The sequence below is a fragment of the Bemisia tabaci genome, chromosome 5, assembly GCF_918797505.1.
Source record: "Bemisia tabaci chromosome 5, PGI_BMITA_v3".
NCBI classification, from domain to species: domain Eukaryota; kingdom Metazoa; phylum Arthropoda; class Insecta; order Hemiptera; family Aleyrodidae; genus Bemisia; species Bemisia tabaci.
The window spans coordinates 46,154,185-46,178,977 of NC_092797.1; the positions used below are offsets into that span (position 1 = coordinate 46,154,185).

The window sequence follows — 24,793 nt, forward strand, 5'->3', positions numbered from 1 at the left end:
ACGTTACCGCCTGGAATTAGGAATTACCGTCGGCGCCCGCTGGAGTGAGGTGATGTAATGTCCTCGCCATTTTCCGCGATAACGGCGTTAACATCGTTGGGATTGTATGGTGCTTGCGTGGTTTTTAAGCGAGGCGTTAATACGGCCACGCTCCGGCGAGTCCTGCTCGCGACGGGCGAAAAAGGAACGACGCGACCACCCTCGATAGCCATGAAGAACGGCGTATGAGCGTTCGGACGTTGTCGTGTTCGCCCCCATAAAATACGGATTTTTCGAAGAAGTTATGGATATTTTTCTGAAACTTTCAGATAAGAGACGATATACTTTAGAGACCCCATACTGTTTTCTTCCCTGTAGTGTACGAAATACTCAGGGAAGTCAACGCTCAGATTCGCCTTAAGTACCTATACAGAAAGAGTGCGGACACGAAGAAATATGGAGCTCTTAGGACCCAAAAGGGTAGCCAACTTCTGACACAAAAATTGTCACTGCCAACCTGCAGATTCCAATATCAAACCAAGATGGCCAAGAATGTTCATAAATGAGCGTTCTTCCGCAAAAACAATGAAACAGCTACTACTGCAAGTCAACTGCGTGCTTTACAAACGACGGATTGTAACAATTGGACGTATTTCTATCAAACGGAACTATGTGCATTCGGACATGAGCCCCGATACCCATCAGAATACATGCATGACATGCAGGGCTCACTTCATAATGCACGTAGTTCCGTTTGATAGAAATACGTCAAACTGCAATAATAAATCGTTCTGGATAATTTGAATTCATAGGTTTGATGCCCTTTTGAACCCTAACTTTATTCGCAGAAGCACCGGTGGAGGTCTAGTGGATTTTCGGTGTTTCACACCTGTCTATACTCTAGCTATGTAGTTACTCTATATGTTGAGTAAAACTGCCCCACATGACGCGTTGTCAATAAAATCAATAAAATTATCAATAAAATCCAATATGTCACAGAAATAACATTGTGTTCGGACAACTGGATTTTGAGTCGAACGAATCGAATGATAAGGTAATCCGACATTCGTTCTATATACGCTGGTCATTGTTTTCCCCTCTCGACGAAACATGTGAAAAAGTCAGAGAACCAAGTGCAGAAGATTTCTATTAAATTTGCATATTGCCGATTGAAATTTGGCAACGCTCGGATATTCATACGGTGTTTTAAATTAAAGCGCGGCAGTTCGGTCTGGTGACCGCAGATTCTCCGGTTTTTTAAAACGGATCCGGATTTATTCATGAGCAACTCGCTAATGAGTAGCACAGCTCAACTCGAGGCGAGCTTAGCGCTCCCCCATCTTTTAAAAAAGAGCACGAGCTTCTGCATCTGCATGTGAAGGATCCTATGGAAATGTAGTCGCTAAGCCACATATCCTGCAAAAATACTGAGATTCTGAAGCAGCTTCCGAAAAACCTCCGGGAAGCTTCGAAAGTTCCGGAAAAATAACTGGTAAAAAATTGCGTGCTCATGACACGCGTGACTTACACTTGGATTGCATTTTGCAAGAAGGAACCACTATCTCTGGCTTTTCCATAAAAGCACCTCTCTGCGTAAGGAAACCAATAGAATTTATGTTGTTTCTAAAATGAGCCGGGAATAGTGGGAGTATGGAGCGATCCTATTGGTTGAAGTGGTTGGTTCTTGTAGAGTAAGGGGTAGATGATGGACTGTATGTAGAGTCTCTCGTACGTCGCTGTTAGTTAGTCTATTACCTAATACCTACGTCCTTTGTCCATCGTAACCACCCGCTTTCACCAATAGGATCCCTCCATATCTCTTTCGTCTTCTATGTCAATAACATTGTCTATCAATGTCGACAATCAGCCCACAGCTCAGTTTCCACCCTTCCTTGAGATAATGTTTTCTTATCCGCAAAATACCAACGTAAAGAGGGTTCGATTTCCTAACACGTTCAGAGCAAAAATAGGTGAATCAAACTCAAAAATAGATCAGGTAATTCTGTCCTCCAAGCGTTGACCGAGCTGCGAACAATAAGATTTTTATGCGATCATAAAAAGCGTACTTTTTTTAGTTTGCTCAGCGACGTTACAAGTCGGATTTACACGAATAAAATCGTGTACTTTGTGTGGCATGCTGCACTTACATGTCAGACGTCTGAGTTAAGCGACGCGATGGATCAAATTATTTTATTCTGGAGCGCAGAGCTTGAATTTTCCTTAGAGAAGAGGAGGAAGAATAAGAATAAGGATGATGAGAAGAAGAAGAACAAAATATGAGAAAAGCGGAAGGAAGGATACTCGATTTTCAATCGAAACATGGTTTTTTCTCAGTTTCTATACTGCTACTTCGATGAAGTTTAGCAGAAAGGGAGCAAATACGACAGAGGAGACACTGAATCCGCTAAGATATTACGTATTGTTTCCTCAATAATTTAAATGAGTTTTCTTCCAAAATTTTGTGGCCGAGCGAAGGCATTTTTATTTTTTCATCATAATAAAAACGAAGTTGCTTAATCTCGGCAAAAATAAAAAATTCTTAATCCTTGCTAATACACTATCGTCTTCTAGACAAAGGACCGTAACTACATCTCAACGTTACGACATTTTCTCTCGCAAATGGTACTGCTACGAGAAAATTTTTGACAGTTGCAGCTTAAAATTTCACTGATTTTTCTTCTGATTATTTTCAAAAATCAGAAAATTTTTAGACGGAAATTGCATTAATGTTCTTGAAGAAAATTGCTGTGTTTGAGCCAATTTGGCAATTTGAGGATGGAGTTCCGTCCTTCCGTCTATGAAACGACTGAGTTTTATACAATTATCTTCCATCAAACTCCCTCGCCATGGGTACAACTGGACCGAGTTAAACAGAAAGGAACCAAGCCACATCAGATATTGCCAAATTTAACTGTAAGCAATTTAATTTTTTACGTAAAAACGGTAGTGCTGATTTTCGCGCAAATTTCAGTGAATTCTCTCCATGGTACGAAGCAAATTCCTCATCATTTTCACAGAAATCCACACAAACATTCTTTCATAAAAAATTGAATTGCCCAGTTAATTTTGGCAACAGCTAATGTGGCTTGGTTCCTTTCTGTTAAACTCGGTCCAGCTAAAAGTGGTGACACAGTTATAGTGCTGAGTATACAGAAAAAGTAATTTTTCTCGACCAGGCGTACGGCGCTTCGACTGAAAACACAAAACCTTAGAAATATAATCCCGAAGATAAAAATACCCGGAAGATAAACTCTAACTGGACACTGAATTAATTACGAAGTTAACGGAAACGGAAACCCTCCCCGAGTCCCGATGGCCGGAGAAGCAAAACAACGGGGAACTTGAACCAGGCCTGCCGGTTCGCGGGGGAATCTGGGAAACTCGCGCGGGAAACGGGGAAATTTCGCGCTGGGACGTGACAAACCCGTGGAGTTGTTTCCCGATAACGTTGCGAGTTTCTGAACTTGGTAAATTATGGCCGCCGGAGCGAACGCCTCAATTTACGTCCGCCGCACAATGGATCCAGTCAATAGGAGAGATCGGACACGATTTGGAAACTTTAAAAAGCTCATAACTCCGTTAAAAAAAAATGTTGAGGTTTTAAAAGTGGTTCCATTGGTTTTTTCGTGAAATTTTCTTCAAAAACCACCCCTTAAAGTTGAAAATATGGCGAAATCAACATAAAAATTTGCCGTTTTAGATGAAAATTTGACGTCCGGCCTCTCTGCTTGGCTCGATCCACTGTGCGCTGTAACGCTGGGGACGCGACGGGCGATCGAATTGCTACGAGTTCCGTGAAGTCGAAAATAAATAAATCAAACTATCCCGACTTCCATGAAGCGGTTGCCGGCTTCGATCGGAAAATCGGAGAAAGTGGGTGCAGTTGAGGAGTAGCGTCCATTCTCTGGAGTTGGTAACGCTGCAGTGACGTTTGGTATACGCTAGGACAGCGAATGCTCCCCTGAATTATTGTTTTTCTGTTTTATAATATTAAGTATCGATTATGGAGACTTGAATTGATGGATGAACAGGGGAAGCGACCAAAGCTTCAAGTGAGGGGCTTGACGAGTTTTCTCTGTTTTAAGAAATATGCGTTTAAAGTTTTAAAATTTCATGGAGTCTTATGGTGAAAGGGAAGTTTGAACTCACTTTTTGATGCTTACACGAAGAAAAAAAACCTCGTGCGTGGGACCCGAAGTTTAGGTCATATGGATCTCTGAAGTTTTCGGATTGAACAATTGAACATCTGAACACTTTAGGTCTAGCTGTCGAGGTTCGGATCACACATCTGAAACTTCAGATGTGAGAACCGAAGTTTTTCGGATGTGAGAGCCGAAGTTTTTCGGATGTGAAAACCGAAGTATTTCAGATGTAAAAACTGAAGTTTTAGATATGTGATCCAAACCTCAGCAGATGGACCTAAAGTGTTCAGATGCTCAATCTGAAAACTTCAGAGATCCATATATGACTTAAACTTCGGGTCCCACGCACGAAGTTTTTTTCTCCGTGTAAAAATTGGATTTTTCTTGGAATATATTTTAGGACTAGTTTTAGTTGAAATCATCGATACGTCAATTTTTTCAAAAACTGCATGTATCCAACATGTCTTTCAAGCCTCTTAAGGGTAGTTTCTGGAATACAAGACGTTTAAACGTCCTAACACTTGAATCTTCAAATGGATGAACATTGCGCCACGAGGGCTTTTTCGAGCCCAAATCAAAAATTTCAGGCGAAATAGTAATCTGCGTGACTTCTATTGCCTTCTCATGACAATTATGTCTCATTTAGAGTCTTAATCGGAAAAAACCACTGATACTGAGTTTCATCCGATTGAGTATATGAAACGCAAAATTTCAACCATCAAAATATGATTCAACATTCTACTAAACGCAGTCCCTTTATGTGTCTAGGGAGACTAATGATACATCCGTCGTTTCTAAGATGAACCAGAAACTGAAGTTTCTAATACTTTTTTCTCTCTCTCTCTCTCTCCCCCTCTCTTCCTACAAGCTTCAAATAGCCCCTATTGGGCTAATCCCACGCTTACCACCAGCCCCACGTGACCATTGTCTGATACCATCAAACTCTGGTCACCTGACCGGGAATCGAACCCGGGGCCTCTTGATTATTGGGCAAGCGCCACAACCACTTGAAGGGTAGTGAAACTAAAATCCTCTGATCGAAAACTGAACCTAGGTCAGTTGCACACATTGCGTTTCGAGAGTCTCCGTCAGAATCAACCGCCTCGTTTACGTTGTCACAAGTTCGCATGGGTAACCCCCCTCCCCACCGGAGGGGGTGACCCGCTCCATCACGGAATCACTTTCCCGCGCGTGGATGTACCCCTGATAGATGAAGACGAATTACACCAATCCCACCCCTTTTCCGCCTCTCGTCGTAGGATATTCTCTGACCTCTGGTTATTTCCGTCCGGTCCGATCGTCGAGGGGCAAATACCTTCGACCTTCCCCCGCGAGTCTTCGATGAGTACCCCGCGGAATTCACCCCGCACCGGTTGCAACTTAGACGGGGAGGGGGAGGGATCGATTTTCCCCCGCGTCTTCTTCGTCGAGTTTTTTCGACGATCGAACGACATCGGGTGTGATCACCGTTATTTTTACCCTCCGCTAACGACGCCGCACGAAGATAAATCTTGTTACGTCGATTACTGCTCTTACGACCTCGATTTGAAAGGAAAGAAAGGAGGGCCATCCCTAACGAGCTTACTAAAAAGCAAAACTCGGTGGTGCTAACCAAGCTACGACGCTACACAATATCGGCGGATCCAGCAATTCGGCAACACCGGATTTCCTCCATTTAAACCCATGTTAAGTAATCGATTCTCGTCGGAGTACCAGGCCCCTCCAAGAATCGATACATTTCCAGGGGGTTGCCAATTTGCTGGATTAAGCACCATGGGGAAGCACCATGGTCTTTAGAAACGCAAGGAAAATGTGGACATGAACACGGCGGTTGATAAAATCCCGTGATCGTCGCGTGTGTTTTGGTGGGTTGGCGTTGGTCACGTTGAATATAGCGTAATATCCTAGTGCGTAAGGGTTGGATGGAACAACCCCTCTGACGAAATTTTCACCTCCGCCGAAGTACCGGTTTTGTGGCGGGAAGCTTGGAAAACGCATATTTCTTACGCCGATTGTGAAGTTAGGAGTGTATATCAGACTGTCCAAATGCGCTCATCTTGATTTTTGAGCCACTTTCTTGGAGATAAAGCTCTTTTTTTGCTCTAGCTGGAGTTTGCAACGGACCCATTACTTATGACAAAAGCATCTCGCGTTCATGAATTCGCTGGATTCGGGTCTTTCTCCCGGAAAACAATGAGTTGGTCAAAATCAGTTATTCTATTGGCTGCTTAGAGAAGAAAATAGGCAAATTTAAAAACATCAAGTTCTGTCACTTTTCTCTACCGACGGCCGATTTTCCGTGGCCAATTCTGCGCGCTGAGAAAAAAAAAGGTCATATGAACCTAACGTTCTGTGTTCCATATCATCCCATATATTCGGTTTGTCAAACTGAACTTTCGGTTCGTGTAACCGAACGTTCGGCATCTATGACTAAACTTTTGTTCGTCAGTTCACTTTACCGCACAAGTTCGGTTAGGGGCTGGACACATGTTCAAAGTGAAGCTTCACAGTGGTGTCTGTCTAGCCAAGCGTTGCCATCGATTACCTTCAAAGGAGAGCGGCCCACCCTATTTTGACGCATCGATGAGCAACTCTTGACTGAACAGCCACCACTTTGAAGCTTCACTTTGAACGTGTGTCCAGCCCTTTACGCAAACTGAAAGTCCGGTTTGATAAAACGAAAATTCAGTTTGGCAAACCGAATAAGTTGGGGTGTTATGAAACACCGAACTTTGGTACATACGACCGAACTTTTTTTAGTGCGTTGTGCGCTGTCCGTGGAACCATGCCTCCAAGTACTAAAAAGTCGGGTCGCGCATTCGAAAGGCTGGAGCCGCACCGGTGTCGATGCGTTTTCCCAGGTGAAACCCTGTTTCCCTTGCAGGTAAGTCGGAAACGCGGGGGCTATTTCACCCCCTTCCGGCGCCCCCCTCCGTCGGATTAATAAGATTAATGGATCCGAAGTCTCTTTCGGATTAAGCGTCGGTCGTGAACCCGCGATGAGGGGCGGCGGCGGAGCATCGATGGAACACGCGAGAGATTAAAAAAATAAAAAGCGGGCGGGTTAAGGGGTAATTGTTTTTCGTTGGGCTCCTCCGCGGCACCGGGTGTAGCGCCGCGGGGGGGGGGGGGGGGGGAGGGGTGTAAGACAAATATGGGCCATAAATCTGAATTTTGTATCTTGGCGCGCGCACACCGGAACGGAACGCAGGGCATCAAGAATGGAGGATACTTATGGAGATGACCTACTTTCCTTCATTTTCCGGGCGGGGATGGTTTTTTCACGAAGCGTAGAGCCGGTTCTAAGTTGCGTTTCAGTTGAAGACATGGACGGGTGTTCTGAGTGTCTTTTAAATCTTAACCTGGGCTTAATTCTTTTGGCTTTATGATGGCAAAACATTTTCCTAAAAAAGGGGTATCGATAAAGGCCGTTTTTGGGTCCACCCTCGGGCATGCTCTTAACTCCACGATGTTTGCGCTACATACGAGCTCTAGATATACATTATACAAATCTGCAAATAAATCCTTAAAAAAAGAATCAGACATCAAATTGAAAAAAAAAGAAAAAAATCGACACAGTCAACACAGCCGAAGGTAGGAGAAACGCGAACGGGCTGTCTTGTTCAACCTTTCTACCGAATCTGAGCGACAGAATTGCAGCATACAGTGGAGCATTTGGAGTTCACGCCTCGCGCCATCGCGCCTTCAATTTTGCAGATACAACGCGGACATCCATCAAGCACGAATAGTTGTATCCCTCACGCATTGCGCAATGCTTGAAGTATCCTTGTAGGTTCGCAGGCGCCGTGATCGCCGCACTTCCTCTTCATCGCTCTATTGCTATATTGTTCTTGCTTCTGTTCGTCTGATTTGTGGTGGAGCTTTAGAGGTTACGTGAACCACGGAATAGAACATGAGTCAGTAAGTCAACTGGTTCATAAGCATTTCAAAATTGTATACTACACTGGAAAAAGAAAAAAAAAAAAAAAAAAAAAAAAAACACATTGGATCTAGAGTCCAGACTCTTAGGAACATCGACAAGAAAAAGTACTCTTGATTCAATCAGAATCGAACTTAAATCAAGAACCAAGCCTCTTAATTTGAGCGGATTTTCTTTTGATTTAACCTTAAATCTGATTGAATCAGGAGTCCATTTTCTTGTCAATGTTTTCAAGAGTCTGGACTCCAGATCCAATGTGTTTTTTTTTTTCCAGTGTATGTTTAGACTCGCAATATACCGAAAAGAGACTGAAAATTGCCAAATTATGATGCATTTCGTAAAGTATAGACCTTCACTCAGAAAAATATTGTAGAGATGAAGTGCATCAGCTGAGGTGGACCCATAGATGGCTCTTATCGACACCCCTTATTTTGAAATTCCACAAATTCCCTAACTTTTCAAGGTTTTAGAAAAAAAAATTGTCTAACTTTTCCTTGATTTCATAAGGATGTCGAGCCTCAAAATCCTTTTCACGAGAAAAAAATTTGGCCAATAGTTACACATTGTCATCCAATAGCTATAAATTGTTAGTTAGACTCTAAAATTGAGACAGTGAGTGAAAGAAGAGCATTTTTCGTTTGCGGTGAATTAGAATATCCGCTGCTCGTTTGAATTTCATGGAGGAAAATAACGTGTAATTTCTCTGTAACTTATCGATTAGAGTAATTAGAAATGATACAGAATTTCCAGTGAAAGTCTCAACGAAATTCATGCATTTTCCTCCCTTAGAAAGAAGGAAATGTCGACGAGGATTCTACGACACCGGAACCGAAAAAATACATTTTCTGCACTCAGCGCTTCAATTTTTGTCTTTCACTGTTTTTATAACTTCGATGAAGTAGATCAGACTTCAACTGATAGTTTTGATGTTGGCTCTGTCCTGCCATTCACATCTCAATGCAGGGATTAAACAGAATGCTGGAGGGTACTGCAGTTTTTTTTTTTTTTTTTTTCCCATAAAATCCCATAAGTTTTCACCTCCGGGAAAACTACCTCACTTTTCAGATTCTGAGATTCCCTGAATTTTCAAAATTTTCCCTGCGTCGCCATATAAAACGCAAGTCAGAGCGTGAGCATACGGCTACCTGGGGGGAGGGGGGGGGGGGTCCCTCGAGACACATCTCGCGTTCCTGAATTCGACGGATCCAGGAACAAGGCACTCGAGGGCGGTGTTTATAAATAAAGCCGATGCCCCCGGGCGCCGGGGTGCCGAGGGGGGCTACGGGGGGCGCGTAAGTGGGTGAGAGCCGAAGACGTCTGCCAATTAAAATGACGGCGGGTTGTTTTAAAAGTCGGAATATTGATTTTCAGCCCTCGCGCTTTTGACGAAAGGTCAACCCGGGCCCGGAACCTTCGCACGTTTAACGCGCGCCGAGCGAGGCGGTGTCCGACCGAGATGAATAATTCCCTCCACGCTCCATCCACCTGCCCGAGCCATCCCAACAAAACGCTCAACCGCTTCGGAATTATCAGCGATTCTTGAAAGCTCCGCTTCTTAACTAAAACTTTCTTTCTCCCTTGACCCAACGGTGATTTCAGCAAGTTGGCAACGCTCTTTTTTCTCCATTTTTACCAGTTATAAATTATGTGATTAATTATTGATTATAGGAACCCTATTCCCCCATAATTCCCTCCACGCTCCTTCCACCTGCCCGAGCCATCCCAACGAAACGCTCAAACGCTTCGGAATTATCAGCGATTGTTGAAAGCTCCGCTTCTTAAATAAAACTTTCTTTTTCCCTTCACCCAATGATGATTCTAGCAAGTTGGCGACACTGTTTTTCCTCCATTTTTACCCGTTATAAATTATTTGATTAACTATTGTTATAGGAACCCTATTCTGCCATGCTGAGGAAGAACACCGTAAGAGCAGACGTTGCCAAATTCTTTACCAAAACTTTCTTTTTCTCTAACCCCAATGATGATTACAGCAAGGTGGCAACACTGTTTTTCTCCATTCCTACCCGTTATAAATTGTTAGATTGATTATTGATTATAGGAACCCTATTCTGCCATGCTGAAGAAAAACAACGTAAGAGCCTTTAAACATTGCCAAATTCTGAACTAAAACTTTCTATTTCTCTAGCCCCGATGGTGATGGCAAGTTGGTAACACTGTTTTTCTCAATTTTTATCCGTCATGAATGATTCTATTAACTATCGATTTATAGGATTCCTATTCTGCCATGCTAAAGAGCGTCGTAAGAGCCTTCAGACGTTCCCAAATCCTCTAGTATAAAAACCAACTTTCAAGGAATAATGTGAATATTTGTCTTTTAAATGTTTTGAAAATGTTATTCGTAATGTGATCTGAAGTATCTGAAAAGTTTAATGAGGAATATTCATAATTTCTTCAAAAATATATCTTTTATCGCAAGAAATTTGGCAACAGCCCGAGGTGTATACGGCGTGTTTCCTCAGCACGGTAAGATTTATCGTTGCTCCTTAAACAGTTTTTTTTTTTCTCCTAGGGAGTCTCCACAGGTTTACACTGTGATCGAGGAAAGTTCATGGGAGCCTTCAACATAACATAATACCTACTGTATTTAATATTTAAACATCGTGATGAATATCACCGTAACACTATTAATGATGTACGGATATGGATAAGGACCACTAATGATGTATTACCTGGATTAATCAACCAGATAACTTAGAAAACAAATCCTTGCAAGGTATCCTTAAAAATATATAGGTTGGCGTTTTACAATATGAGAGTCTGAGTAAGTGTGTGTTTGCAAACATGTGTGGTTAAAATAAACGACATGGAAAATGTACATGGTGGAAGAAGTCTGATGACAAAACATAAAGTTTCGAAAAATTCTCAAGCTGTCTGAGCGAGTGCCTCCTTTTTCCCTAAAGATTAATATTTTAAAATTCAGGCCCTCCCTTTGTTCTGCATAAAACATTCTAAATCCAAAACAGATATTCTAAGTTATGAAAACTTCGTTTACAACGGATTAAATTAAATAAGCATCACTGATACCCTGAGTAGAATTATAGAACCAGATCTTCTTACATCGAAAGAAATTAAAAAATGAGAAAAGGTATTGCAGATATAACGACTCAAGTTATGAGTAACTTTTGGATGCGAGGGTTTTTTACTCTTATTCCCTCAAATATTGAGTCTAGCGTAAATAATAAAATCTAGAGGCATGCGCAGAAAAAAAAGAGGCATGTGTACCGAGTATACAGACTGAGGGTTGCAGACACTAGCTCAGCAGTCTTTGAATTGACGGTATGCAACCCGCATTTCTTCAATATGTCAGCTACAACGTGACAAAGCTACCCCAAGGCACTACAAGGTGTCTAGAGCTCTGAAATTGTCTTATTGCTAGATAATTTCCTAATTTTGAGGGACGAATTCTCCAATGAAAACCCACAATTTTCCCTCGCTATTCCTTAGATTTTCTTGTGAAGAGCTATAATCATTCGGATTTCAGGACAAAATATGGCTTTTTCACATAGTAAGAGACAAAGCAGATTTGTCCGGTGCGGGAAAGTAAGTAGAAATAGCGAAACTTGGAAGTTGGCAACAGTTGCTTCCGTCCATGTGGATGCACTTTAGACAATCGATTATATCGAGGCAATCTGCCTCACTTAGAATCGAATATTTGTAGGAGGTTCAAATAGAGGAGAAATGGTACTTCTTTTCTCCGAAGTTTAACGCCAACTTGCGTTATTTCGCTTCAAACTTCGTTTAGGATAGCAAAACGTCAATCCTGTGAGATTCCAGTGCAGATAAAGGAGGAAATAGATTTTAATATCAACTCCTAAACGAATTCCTTGATTTTTCCAGAGATTCTCCATCTCCCTGTGCTTTCTGGTATTCCAGAGCCCTAGACACCATGAGATAGTATACATTTTTATGTACGGTACTTGCATGCACACCAGATAAAAAAACAGAGGCCCTCCTCTTGCTTCTTGGCGGAAAGTGGAGACTTGTTGGCTGTTGAGCTCCGAATAGTTGCTGATCGAATTGCTCGAAAGATAACCCAAAAAGCCAACAAGAGGAGAATTTTAAAAGTTCAGGGGTAAAGCTCCGAAAGAAGGAATATCATCTGTCACCAAGAATCTTATAGATGGTCTCTATTTGTCTTTAGGATTTCTTGTGAAGGAGTAAGAGGCAAATGGAGACTCTCCTCCAGTATTCCGGCAATGAGATATGCCTCCACTTTTGAGGCCTGAATATACCCTGGATACTCAACATAAGCTGATAGGCAGCAACATTCTATGTACCTCCTTGTTGGTTGTTGAATTCCCGGTTAGGCGATGCGCTCAAAAAGTTCCCAAACCATAGGCTTGATTCCTTAACAAACCACTGAGCACGTCACTCAACAGGCAACAAGAAAGTGCCTTCAAGGGATCACTGGAGAGGCCCCAAAAACAGAAGTTTCCATCCGTCGCCGAGAGGCTGAGGGAGAGACTCTAATCTATCGTTACAATTTCTTGTGATGAAATCAGAGACAACTAGACACCCTCTACTAGAATCCCGGCGGTGATAGGGGATACCTTCACTTTCATGGATTCAACTTAGTTTGATAGGCAGCAATAGTCAGTTTACCTCTTAGTTGGCTGTTGAGCTTTATGTTAAACAATGCTCCCAACAAATTTACCAAACATTGACCTGTTCGCCAAACGCATACCTCAACACGTTACTCGACAGGCATCAAGAGGATACTTCGAAGGGTTGAATGTTGGAGCCCCGAAAGTGAAGGTTTCCACCTGTCACCGAGAGGCTATAGGAGGAGTTCAATTCGTCTTTGGCATTTCTCATTAAGAAGTCAGAGACGAATAGTCATCCTCCGCTAGAATCTTGGTTTTTATGGGTACCTTTACATTCGCAGATTCAACCTCAGCCAACAGGCAGCAACAGTCCATGTTGCCTGCTGACTTATGGGCCAAATAATGCGCCCAACAAGTTTACCAAACATTAGTGTGTCCTCTGGATGTTCTTCTCAACGCGACACTCAACAGGCAACAAGGAGATGCTTCCAAGTCTAAGAGTTGAGCGTTGGAGCCCCGAAAATAAAGGTTTCCACCTGTCACCGTGAGGCTATAAAAAGGATTCAATTCGTCTTAGGAATTTCTCGTGAAGAAATCAGAGACAAAAAGACATCCTCCTCTAGAATCTTGTTTTTTGTAGATACCTCTAGGTACTTTCGTGGATTCAGCCTAGCTGATAGGCAGCAACAGTCCATGTTGCCTGCTGACTTATAGGCCAAACAATGCGCCCAACAAGTTTACCAAACATTAGCGTATCCGCTGATCGCGAACGTCACTCAACAGGCAACAAAGACGTACTTTCAAGGGTTGAGCGTTGTACCCCCGAAAATAGAGGTTTCCACCTGTCACCGTGAGGCTATAGAAAGGACTCAATTTGTACTTAGAATTTCTCGTGAAGAAGACATGGACAAATAGACATCCTCCGCTGGAATCTTGGTTTTATGGATACCTTTACTTTCGTAGATTCAACATTAGCGGATAGGCAGCAACAGTCCATGTTGCTTGCTAACTTATAGGCCAAACAATGCGCCCAACAAGTTTACCAAACATTAGCGTATTCTCTGAACGTTTTTCTCAACACGACACTCAACAGGCAACAAGGAGGTGCTTCCAAGTCCAAGAATTGAGCGTTGGAGCTTCGAAGATAGAGGTTTCCACCTGTCGCCGAGAGGCTAGCGGAGGATCCCTGTTGGTCTGCGATGCTAACCTGGAGGCGAGCGGGCCGTCACACAGGGACGAACATCAATATCTAAGCGTGAGGGGGCGTCGGGGGCGGACGCAATCCAAAGGCCGCGGGGAGCACTGCACAGAGCCCGAAATGCACCGAAAAACGCACGACGGAACGCACAAAAGATCACTGGCGCGGGCCGGGGACCGGGGGGCCCGGGAAAAATCGATGGCGAGCCACGGACGGGGCGACGACGACGAGCGCGAGTATCCGGCCGGCGGGGAGACTGGGTCACCTCAGACTGTCGAACCGAGCCGCCGCGTGCTCGCGCGCAACTCGACGCGCGCCGCCCCGCGCCTGCGCCGAGCCCCCTCCCCCAACCCCCCCAGGCTAACCCAAAACATCCCATCTTCCGTAAGGTATGTATTGCAGATGTGGGGTTTTGTGTGGGGGGCGAGCTGCGAGGGGTGGCCGGGCCGCGCGCCCCTCTCGAGGAGCCGAGCGACTCGACTGATTCCGACGGGCTCGACCCGAGCGACGGCCTAGCGGAGCGCGGATGGCCCGGCGCGGAGCGGCGAGGGGATCGCGTCCCCCAGGAAAACCCCATGACCCCCGTGTCCGCCGCAGTTGAGATGATTCGACCGACGACCTGTGAAATTGCACCGAATATTTAAGGTGTGCCTTGGGCGACGTGTCGTGAGGTGTTTTTTCGCACAGGGGGTGCCATCACTAGGGTCCCCGTGTTGTCAAAGACTCCAAAGAGAGCCGTAAGTGCGAAATTGGACTGCGTCTTGCAATTGGGAACTACAATTTCCGGCTCAGTTTAAAAACAAAGTGGGTACCATTAGTTTTCCATGCACATTAGTGTTTTTACGGATGAGCCAGAGATTGTGGTTCCTAATTGCAAAATGAAGGCCAGTTGAAGTTTTGAGAAAATATACTTCGTGCTGTCGGAGCGAAAAATGCATTGGAGTGGAGCTTCCGCTCTTAGCAACGTTGTCAACGATCGTCAAAAACACTTTTTAAAATTGCATGGATGATTCAATTTCGACGAATGTTACCTTAGACTATTTAAGACATAAGGTATTTTTCATTAGAACATATAATATTGAAGGATCAAAAGAATATTAGTTTGATCATGTCTGGATGCCGGAACAAATTGAATTTAACTATGAAAGAACATTCAGATGAACAGGTCTATGCATCACGAGGCCACGATTCATCGTTAGAAGATTCAAAATGTTCAAAATTTACAGAGCTACGGTATTACGTACATAATGTTAGTATAATGAGATGTTCTGTAAAAAATAACAAAAACAACATGATAAAAAAGCTGGAGTTGACTTAAAAGTTGACACATCCCAGAACATTTTAAAAAATAAAAAAATATTATAAAAACCACAGTGCACGCACAGATTCGATGGACACAGCTCACACAATACTACTTTTAAAGCGTCACAAACTTTGATACCCACCCGGTAACGTCATCAAATGAGACAAAAAAAAGGCCGCAGAAAGTGGACCAACCACGACCTCTTGTTTTTCCCCTCCGCTGAGACAGCGAAAAAACCGAAAGAAACCCGGCTGAAGAAGTCTAAGAACAACGTCCTGAAAGGCAATACGAGCCTCAAGCTGCTTTGCGGCAAATGGCGAAAGTTCGGCCGGAACATAAAAGCAACTTATTCCTTTTTAATAAAAATATTTTATGAGCAAAGTTTTCGCAGTGCCGTTGAATTTTAAGCAAATCCTCCGGCGATCGAGTTACATTTTCAGGGCGTGAATCGCCCCTCGCCTGCAATTAAGGGAGGGACAGGGGGAGGGGGTTGGGGGTGCGTCTTGGGCCGCGGACGGCCTGCCCGCCGACTTTTATAACTTTAATATCGGCCGAGGCTACCCCTTCCCGCTCCCCTCGCTGAAACAGGGAAAATATGAAAATTAAAACGGGCTCCACGCTGAAGCGGCAACTTTTCAACGGTCGTTAAGGTTTTTAATGCTGACAACATGACCGCATAATTCTGCAATCCTTCTCGTTTCCCAGACAGCGAACAAAGGTCCGAAAATGCCCCGTGCAGTTAAAAATTTCTTTTTTGGTCAGATCAATCAAAAGGATTTGGTTGACAGAACAAATGTTTTATTAAACTATAGGTTACTTTGGTTGGCTGTGCCAAATGGTGGCTTGATGGAGTGAGGCAGGAAATGAGGAGAGGAATAGACATCCTTTAATAGGAATAGACAATTTCCTACGTAATTAATAACAGTGACAGGCACATTTAGGAGAGGCAGAAGTGAAATCTGAGACCGCACTGAAGTTTAGATGGGATAGGCAACTAAACTAACCCTGCGAAAAAGCGGTACACGGACTTTATGTCCAATTTTTTTACGTCCACAGACTTTTCGTCCACAATTTTTACGTCCACAGTTCTAGAGCCCACATTATTGTTAAGTCTATTACTTAAACGTCCACTAAGTTGAGTCTACAAATGTAAAGTCCACTAAAATCAAATTCAAGCGTCATATTTTAGTTCGTGTGTAAAATTATATTCACAATATCGAAATGAGAAAATTAAGAGGGAATGAGGTGTTGTTGTCGTAATTCATATTTTAAATGAAATGTTAATTTCTTCTTTTGATTCATCTTTTCAAATTGTCTGTGGTAAATACTTGGTTTCATTTCTATCCTTGAAATTTCTTATATAAAATATGCCTTAAATGTAGGTACATTCTTTTTTTAAATGAAATTGATTACTTCATTTTAAAAACATTTACATTTTTAAAACGTGGTAAATATTTTCAAAACCTTTTCCAAGCGATGGCATCGATATGAATCTCAATGAGCCGTAGTTGTGATGAAAGAAACTACACAAAAATTAATAAAAGAGGAAAAAAACCAAGAAGCACGCAATTTTTTGTTTTTAACTTATTTGTACATCGACCTCCTTGAGTCAAATACGTCCAATTTTGAGCGTTTGGTTGCGCTTACACCACTCTGCAGCACAGTAAAAGCCCAAAACATAAAAGAATAAATTTGAATGCTTTGGAAATCATTTTTGACATGCAACCACTATTATATTCACAAAAAACACATTATATTTTCCAGTGGTACATATTTCTTTTTCATCAGTTTAAAAGGGAATAATCAATGCAGAGAGTGCAAACATTTCAAAATCATGAGTTGAAAAACGCTGACTCCGCGAGTTTAAATATTAGAGCCTAACACAGAGCGGAGCGGCGTGTTAGCAGCGCAGAACGCGCACTGGCGCCTACAAACCTAACAGGATACTTCACGCATTGCGCAACGCGTGAAGTATCCCGTTAGGTTTGTAGGCGCCTATGCGCGTGTCACGCACGCTGGTTGCCTGCCGCGCCGCAACGCTTTGAGCAACTATTTCGCGTCAGAGGCGTCGGACAGTATGCTACAAGGTTGAAAGCGCACGAAATAACTGGTGAAAGAGGACTTTCAATTTTGACTGCGTCTGTTGCTGAAAAATGTTTAATTTGGCGTTGGAGCGTTTTCTAGGCTCCCGCTTTGGTTTTCATCTTATCATGCCCGTACAGTGTACACATGAACATATGTTTTTATCTGCTCTTAGAGTCTGTTCTCTTTCATGACTTGATTCATAAATGAAATGTTTTTAAGAATGAAGGTAGTAGTAGTATGCATTTATTTTTGAGGTGGTTCCTGTCATTGAAATGAGAAGAAAAAAATGTGGACATAACATGTCCACAATTATGTTCACAATTTGGACAATTTTGGACATATTCATGGTTGGACATTAAATCATGTGGACTTGACAAAGACTGGACTTAACGTTTAGTGGACATAAACAGCGGTGGACATTTATTTAGTGGACGAAAGGTAGGTGGACATAAAGTCCTGGAAGCGAAAAAGCGTATAGAGTATCACAAAAAACGAAGGCGCTACGGCCGAAATCGTGCTTTAGAGGGTTATTGCCATCAAAATTTCATTGTGCCAAAACGAATTCTTTCGATTCATTTGAACAATTCAACCGCTTGCAAATTTCCGGCAGTAGCTACTTACCGTGACTTGTGCAAAAATGAAATTTTAAAAAAACAAGCAAGTACGGTTGAAAAAGTTACCGGGGAATAACTTACAGAAGTTTTGCATCATCTGTCCTTGGAAAAGCAAGAGGTCAAACGGCATTCGAAACGTGTTTTGTCACTCACCTGAAACAATAAGAAGATAAAAATAATGAAAGTCAAGAATAAGTACTCGGAATAAGAAATAAAGGCGTTGAACTTTCACTCCAACATTGAATCTCGTGGAGGAATAAAACTTGAAACCTTTTCTCCTCAGTTCGATCACGTGACTTGGTTCTTCTTTCTTGAACTTTGTCTAAATCTAACTAATACTCAGGATTGCATGGGCATGCTGCCGTGATAAGGAAAAACAACGTATAAGTATCGGACGTTCCCTGATTCCTTTGTTTAAACCCCCTATTCCCTGGAAAACTAGAGAAACTGTTTTCGTCTCGGTCTTTCAGCACATTTTATTTGGACTTCAATCCAGAGCATCTGAATATTTTAAGGGAAAATGCCCAAAACTTCCCTAGGCAAATAATATTTTGTCAGCAATAATCCGGCAACACCTCGTTGATCATACGACATTTTTCTTAGCACGACGATTTCGCTTAGTTTGCAATTTCACTTAAAATAAAATCAACAAAACCCGCAGAAATTTGAGCGGCCTTTGCGAACAAAGTCGATCTGACTCGCAGAAAGCGAAGCATGGAGACTGAATGACACTCATTAGTATTAAAGACTACCTTCAACTCCCGGGAAATGGAGATATTAAAATGTTAAACGATCACCAAGCGAAATATGACCCCGGGAGTGGCTACTGCCACTACCACTGCTTCCGATCACGGGATAATCAATCATTAACTTACTCGGAGAGGTCTTCAAAACAAGAACCCCCGCGTTTCGTTACTGGATCGATGCAGGAATTTTAAACCGTTATCAGCTTCTAGGGTCGTATTCATAGTCGCTCCCTAAAAATTTTGAAGAAAAATATCATAAATTTTCCCAGTAAATATGTTTTTTATTGAAGGAAATATGGCAACGTCTATAGGCTGATACGGCGTTCTTCTTTAGCATAAAGGTGGTGTCCATACATCACAATGCTTGTAGCGGCTCGTGTGGAAATAGATATACGTTCTTACATCAGTGGAGCAACGAAAATAGCGATTCTAAATGCAAATATTTCGTGGGTTCTCCTCTGAGTTCTTTTCCAGCCTTAGTGTGTCCCTTGAATCTTTCCTAACGCTGCGAGGCGCTTAACTCTCGCACCAGGTTAAAAGACTCATTAGTCTGGCACTGACTACATTGTTTCTAAAATAAATCGTCTCTAGACACGCGCTTGATCGTCAGTCATCTCCGAACCGGTGGCACTCGAAATCGCCGGACGCGCGACGCGCGCCGGTGCACGACCCATCCGCGCGCGCCGCGTCGCGACGCCACTTGGCGGGCGGCCACGCTGGCGGTGCAGCGGCATTTTTGTCAAGGCCGTCCTCGGACGCACGCTTAATTGATCCATTCTGGGTGCTCGTACAGTTCGTTGCGATCGGCCGCGTCATAAAATGACCCGTGCACCATTGCCGCTACCGACAACCGACGGAACGGGAATCCTGGGCGTTTCGAGCCCGGGAACCCGAAATCCGATTTCGGCTCCAGCTTGCCACGCCGCTGGAGGTGACCGCCGCCGGGCCGGCAAGTCTAACGCGGTTAAGAAAAACGCCGTATGAACCTTGAGGCGTTGCCAAATTTCCTTTCTATAAAAACCCAATTCCTCTGTAAACTTAAGAATATTTTCCCCCCAATTTTTAAGATAATTTTGTTCGCAATCTTAGGTCCCTAAAGTTCCTGGGAATTTCGAGTAAAAATATTCATAACTTTCCTCGAAAATAAAAATTTCACCGGAGGAAATTTGGCAGCTCTCGAATTTTCATACGGCGTTCCTCCTTAGCACGGCAGAAGTGGGTCAATGTGTTATTCTATGTGTCATAAATGTGAACCATAAATTCAGGATCGCACAATGCGCCGCGTTCTGGGGGCTTTGTTTATTCTATGCAGAGGAGTTATTACGGCTGTGTCATTCTGTCCGGCCGGTAAGCGACCGTGGCCAACGTTTTATCACGTTGCGATTTTTGTGATAGTTCGTTTCGACTATGCTGCGGGATTAATGAAGAGAACAGTGACGCCTGCATTTTCGAGATTATGTTTCCTCTAATATCCGACTGATCTGAGTAAATTTAAATGAACCAGTCGATTCAAGTAAAACTGCGAAATTCGTCAAAGGTTTAATAGAGGCGAGATTTATGAGACAGCAGTGAACGTCATTTCTTCGCCCCTCTGACGTGTGGGCGTGTCTCGATTCCAGGAACCCCAGAAAGCATGGGTTTACATGTTGAATATAGCTTCCGTGAAAAGTGAGATACGCCCTTGCGCTTTGCGCCAGAGGGGCAACGATTTAGACGTTTTTTTTTGGGGGGGGGGGGCGACAAGAGAAAAAAAAACGATATGCCATTTCCTGCTAATTTCTAACTTTAAAGATCGTAATGTGTCCAAAATGTAACGCACAAGCATCCATAGCAAAACACGTGCTACGCTTTTGCAAGTCAAAGATTTGAATGATAGTCGAGAAAAAATCTAGAAAATTGTGTAGTGAGTATTGATACATTTATACAGAAGAGATGACTTATCGAATAAAATTTTCTGCGTAGACGCGACGAAGTCCCCTTACTCAAAACTTCATTTTTGCATTTACTGCTCTTTTTGGTACTACGGTGAAACACATGCTGGAGAGTATCCTATGACACTCTACTTGAGACGCGAGTTTTTCTGGCACGAACATCGACATATTGTGAGAATGTAAAAACATGGAAAGAGCCGGATTTTTCAATCGCGCGTATCTTATATGCTTACTTGCCATGTGCGGAGTAGGTGTTTATTGTCACGGATAAGGGTGTCAAACGAAAAAAATTGGGTGTTGGAGGCCAAAATCTTAGGCGCTCATGACGCCGGCGAGTGTATCCGATGCGTCATTTTTCCGTTTTGTTCCCGTCATAAAAGCGTCGATGGCCCCTAAGCATTGTTTAGGTTTCCCCTGCCAAGTGTGCTCCGACTTCATCCGCACATAAACACTCGAGCGATGAGCGCCCGTTCAAATATTAAACGCGTAAGACAGCGCTGCTTACGCGTGTCTAGTCGCCGCTAGAGTCCCTTTATACTGAGAGTCAAGACAACACCCCTCATGGAGTCACAAACGGGAATAAAGATTACAGAAATTGAACGTTTTTTGTAATCTTTGATCGGCCCAGTCTCAAATTCCTTTCTCCGTTCCTTCTCTCATTCCGTTTGTTCCTTGCCGAACCCGAAATTCCCTGGTCCAATCCAGATTATAATCTTTGCAATCGGTGAAAATGTAATCTTTATTCCCGTTTGTGACACTGTGAAGGCCTAAAATACGGGAACCAATCAGAAATGGATTCACATTGTCTTGACTCTCAGTATAAAGGAACTCGAGTCGCCGCGCCTTCGGTTCCCATCGTAATGGGTAGGATCTGCGCATCACAGCATATTTTTTGGGTGTCTATTGACTTGGGGAAAAAAATCAAACCGAAAAATAGTTACAGGCTAGACATGCCGTCCGTTCCGGGCTCAGAGACCGAAAGTTCCGAATGCTGGAACCGTAGCTTCGACCCCTCCGGTTGCTACGCCCGGAATTTTCGGCCTCTGAGCCCGAAACGCGGACGGTCTTTCTATGCAGCTCGTATGTACGGCTTCCACGGCCAGAGTTGTTTTTTTTCCATGCAGAATTTTACGTCGATATTGTGCAAGCGCAGAGTTGAAAAAGATCAAATGTTGACGTTAATTTCACCGGAAATAACGACAACATGTAGACCGTAAAATTTAGGAATCAACACTTTAATTAACTGAAATTGCAATTCCTAATTGAAAATTATTCCTCTGTTCACCATTCATAGTTTAGTTCAGATTGCTGAAAACCAGACACACACAGAGAACTGACCCCGAACACTGAGAATAAGAAATCGGCAAAACCGAACGATTCAGGTGAAAAGGAACCTATTGATTTTTTTGGTGCGCAAAACCAAATCATTTTAGTCTACAAGACTCAACTATGAATGGAGACTGACGATGCGGTTTTGCAAATCAAATTATACTGTGTTCCACAAGGATCAAACTTTTTTTTTCAGTAATATTTTTTTAACTTAGTGGTGCATTCGTCACTATACTGGAAAATCAAAATTTCTAACATGGACACTACCCACTACCAGTCCGCAAACACCCCTGAACATCATTTAACAGGCATAGTGTAGCCATTTTTCAATCTATAAACAAACATCGAATCAACCAAGAGCAGGAGCGAAACCAATCGAGCCGTTAACGACCGATGGATTGCGATAGCTGAGCTGCATAGAGGAATGCATTTTAAGCACAGCATTTCTATGGTGACAAGACGCGTCATCAAATTGCAACAGCTCGTAAAATGACGTCACTTGAGAATAAAACTCGGCTCTTGAAACGGAATCGACTGCGCCGAGCAACGGGGTACTTGAGGAGTTGCAAGAGTTTACGGTTGGTTTCGAATGGCTGCGGATGAGGAATTTGCGACATCACACCCGTGTTGATTATAAAAATTAGTAATTTATTTAAAATAATATTTTGAGTGTGTTCATGTTTGAAGCGAAATTCCGGGTTTTGTGGGTGAACTCGGCTTACTCTTTAAGCTTGACACCAGGCAGAGTTACACAGAGAAAAAAAGTTCGATCATTTTAAACATCGAACTTAAGGACCAAAATTTTTCAAAGACAAGAAAATTTAACGATTAAGGACCGCGTTTATGAACAGAGACCTTACAGGCAAAAACTTACCGAGAGAGACTTTGGGAGGGGAATTTGGAATTAATTGGTGATTATGAGTTATCAACGCGAAACGTTCTCTAGAGGCCTTCGGAAGCTACGTACGGTTCTATTTTAATTTTCTCACAACAGAGGGTACTAGTTGCTCCTATGCAGTGTCTATGTAAGAATTCTTGACCTGACACTTCAACCAAAAATTTCGACCTAAAACTTACAAATGTTTGTCCTCGAACTTCAGGAGGTCAAATCTCCCTTAATTTTTAAGTGTTCAGGGTCAAACTTGCACCGATATTTTCTGGGTCTCTCATTCTATGTAAAGGGGAGCCAGTCACTGAAACTTGAATTTTTGGAAAACAAGATTTCTATTCACACATTCGGTCGAGTAGGGGAGCAAATCTCAACTTTTCTTTCACTTTTTATGGTACATTAAAAATTACACTTCCTTCTCCTTTCCTTTGTCCCTTCCTTGTTTCTATGTTTCCCTTTCTTCCTCCTATAATTCGGGCGAACGAGGGGGAGGGGGAGCATACGCCCCCTAGGCCTCCCCTAGATCCGCCTATATATAAGTTGAAGTTGATTTCTCAGTGTACGACAAATATTTGTTTCCACCAAAAGCTACAGTGCTTTTCGTGTACACGGCAATATCCGCTTTGTTACCGTTGCGTCATCTCCAAAAGTGAGCACACTGTAGTTAGCGACGAAGAAATTCCTCCGAATCGAATCATATCTACGTGCTCGTCACGTTGGGGCGTTCGCGGACGTTAGCCGTCTGCCGGCCAAGGCCCCTGCACGGGTCAGACTTGGCAACGGTACCAAAGCGTCACAATAAGAATTACGGGGCTCATAAACTTGGCAGTAATTAGTCCGGCCAATGTGTTCGGCGTTCCCGTTCGTCCCTCCTCCATCTGGACGGCGACGGCCGGCGTCTTGGCTTCCGACGCTCTCAGTGCTTTCCGATAGATCGATTTACATGCAATTTGAACGTATGAAAAATAATCGATCATCAGAATGTTCGAGAATCGATTCTCTGCCAAAGCTTTAAATGGAATTATGTGAATAGTCGATGATTCACGACTGGTCACTGCACATCGTTCTCTCCGATAGATCGATTGATTTCCCATTTGAACCTATGGAAAATAATCGATTATTCGATAACCGATTCTCCATATACCGTAGCTTCAAATGGGATCAGTTGGATAGTCGATGACTCGCACAACTTTCCATAAGTCGATTGATCTGCCAATTGAATCAATGCAAAGGAAAGATTATCAAGATGTTCGCAACGAAAACCTTAAAAAATCGATTATTCACCGTGGCTTCAAATTAGATGATATGGATAGTCGATGATTCATGACCCTCCACTGGTCACTGCCCCACTGAATTCGATGCTCGCAAGTCCAATGAAAACATTTCAAGGATACGCATTGAGAAAAAACTTCGGCTGATTTGGTATAAAAAAATATTAAGCCCAGGCAACCGAACTTTTTAGCCATAAGGACTAAAGTTCAGTCTGTTCAGGTAAGAGAACTTTTTCATTCGGCATACTACAGCTCCTATTTTTCACCATTGTCTGATACCAAACTTCGGTTTGTGCCACCTTAAAACTTCATGGTTCCATATGACCTACCAAAAAAAAAGTCATTTTAGTGATTTTCATTTTACCTTTTAGACCCCCAAAATGAGAGAATATTTGACCGCAGACACCCCCTTCCTCACAGAAAAATTTCCGGCTACCCGACTGGCGGAGATCCAACCTAAATTAACCCTGCTCTACCTTACTCTTAGGATGCGCGGAGAGAAAGTATATGCATGAATTTTACTTGCGAGGTACTTGACCGTTTTTCGCCACTATGGTCGTTGACACCATGCCACTTTTGAGGTCCCTCAGCTTGTTGACGCCGCGCTGGCCATGCTCAGCCTCCGGGTCTGTTGACTCAAAGCTCCATTCCCCAAGAGGAATTCCGGTTGTTCCAAAGAGAATTCCAGAGGAGAGAGTTAAAAAGACAGCTCCATGTCTCTGAGGACAGAGCCTTTGTCACGGTGGTAACGTTGAGCCTTTGAGCATGAAACGACAAAATGACTAGTTTTACGGGACATGA

At 43.0% G+C, this 24,793-nt stretch overlaps 2 protein-coding genes across 4 annotated transcripts in view; both read right to left on the minus strand.

Annotated features, from left to right (window-relative positions):
- Nca (neurocalcin homolog) overlaps positions 1–24,793 on the minus strand; it is a 355,612-nt gene that overhangs the window by 167,206 nt on the left and 163,613 nt on the right. The window lies entirely within an intron of this gene.
- Positions 1–24,793, minus strand: part of LOC109031240 (neuronal calcium sensor 2) — a 342,919-nt gene that overhangs the window by 154,859 nt on the left and 163,267 nt on the right. The window contains exon 1 of one of the 2 annotated variants that reach the window (XM_019042662.2): positions 13,834–14,106. The exons of the other annotated variant lie outside the window; for it this stretch is intronic. The gene's annotated coding sequence lies outside the window, so the exon portion shown is untranslated. Of the gene's footprint in view, positions 1–13,833; positions 14,107–24,793 lie in introns of those variants that run through there. 2 annotated transcript variants of the gene reach the window in all.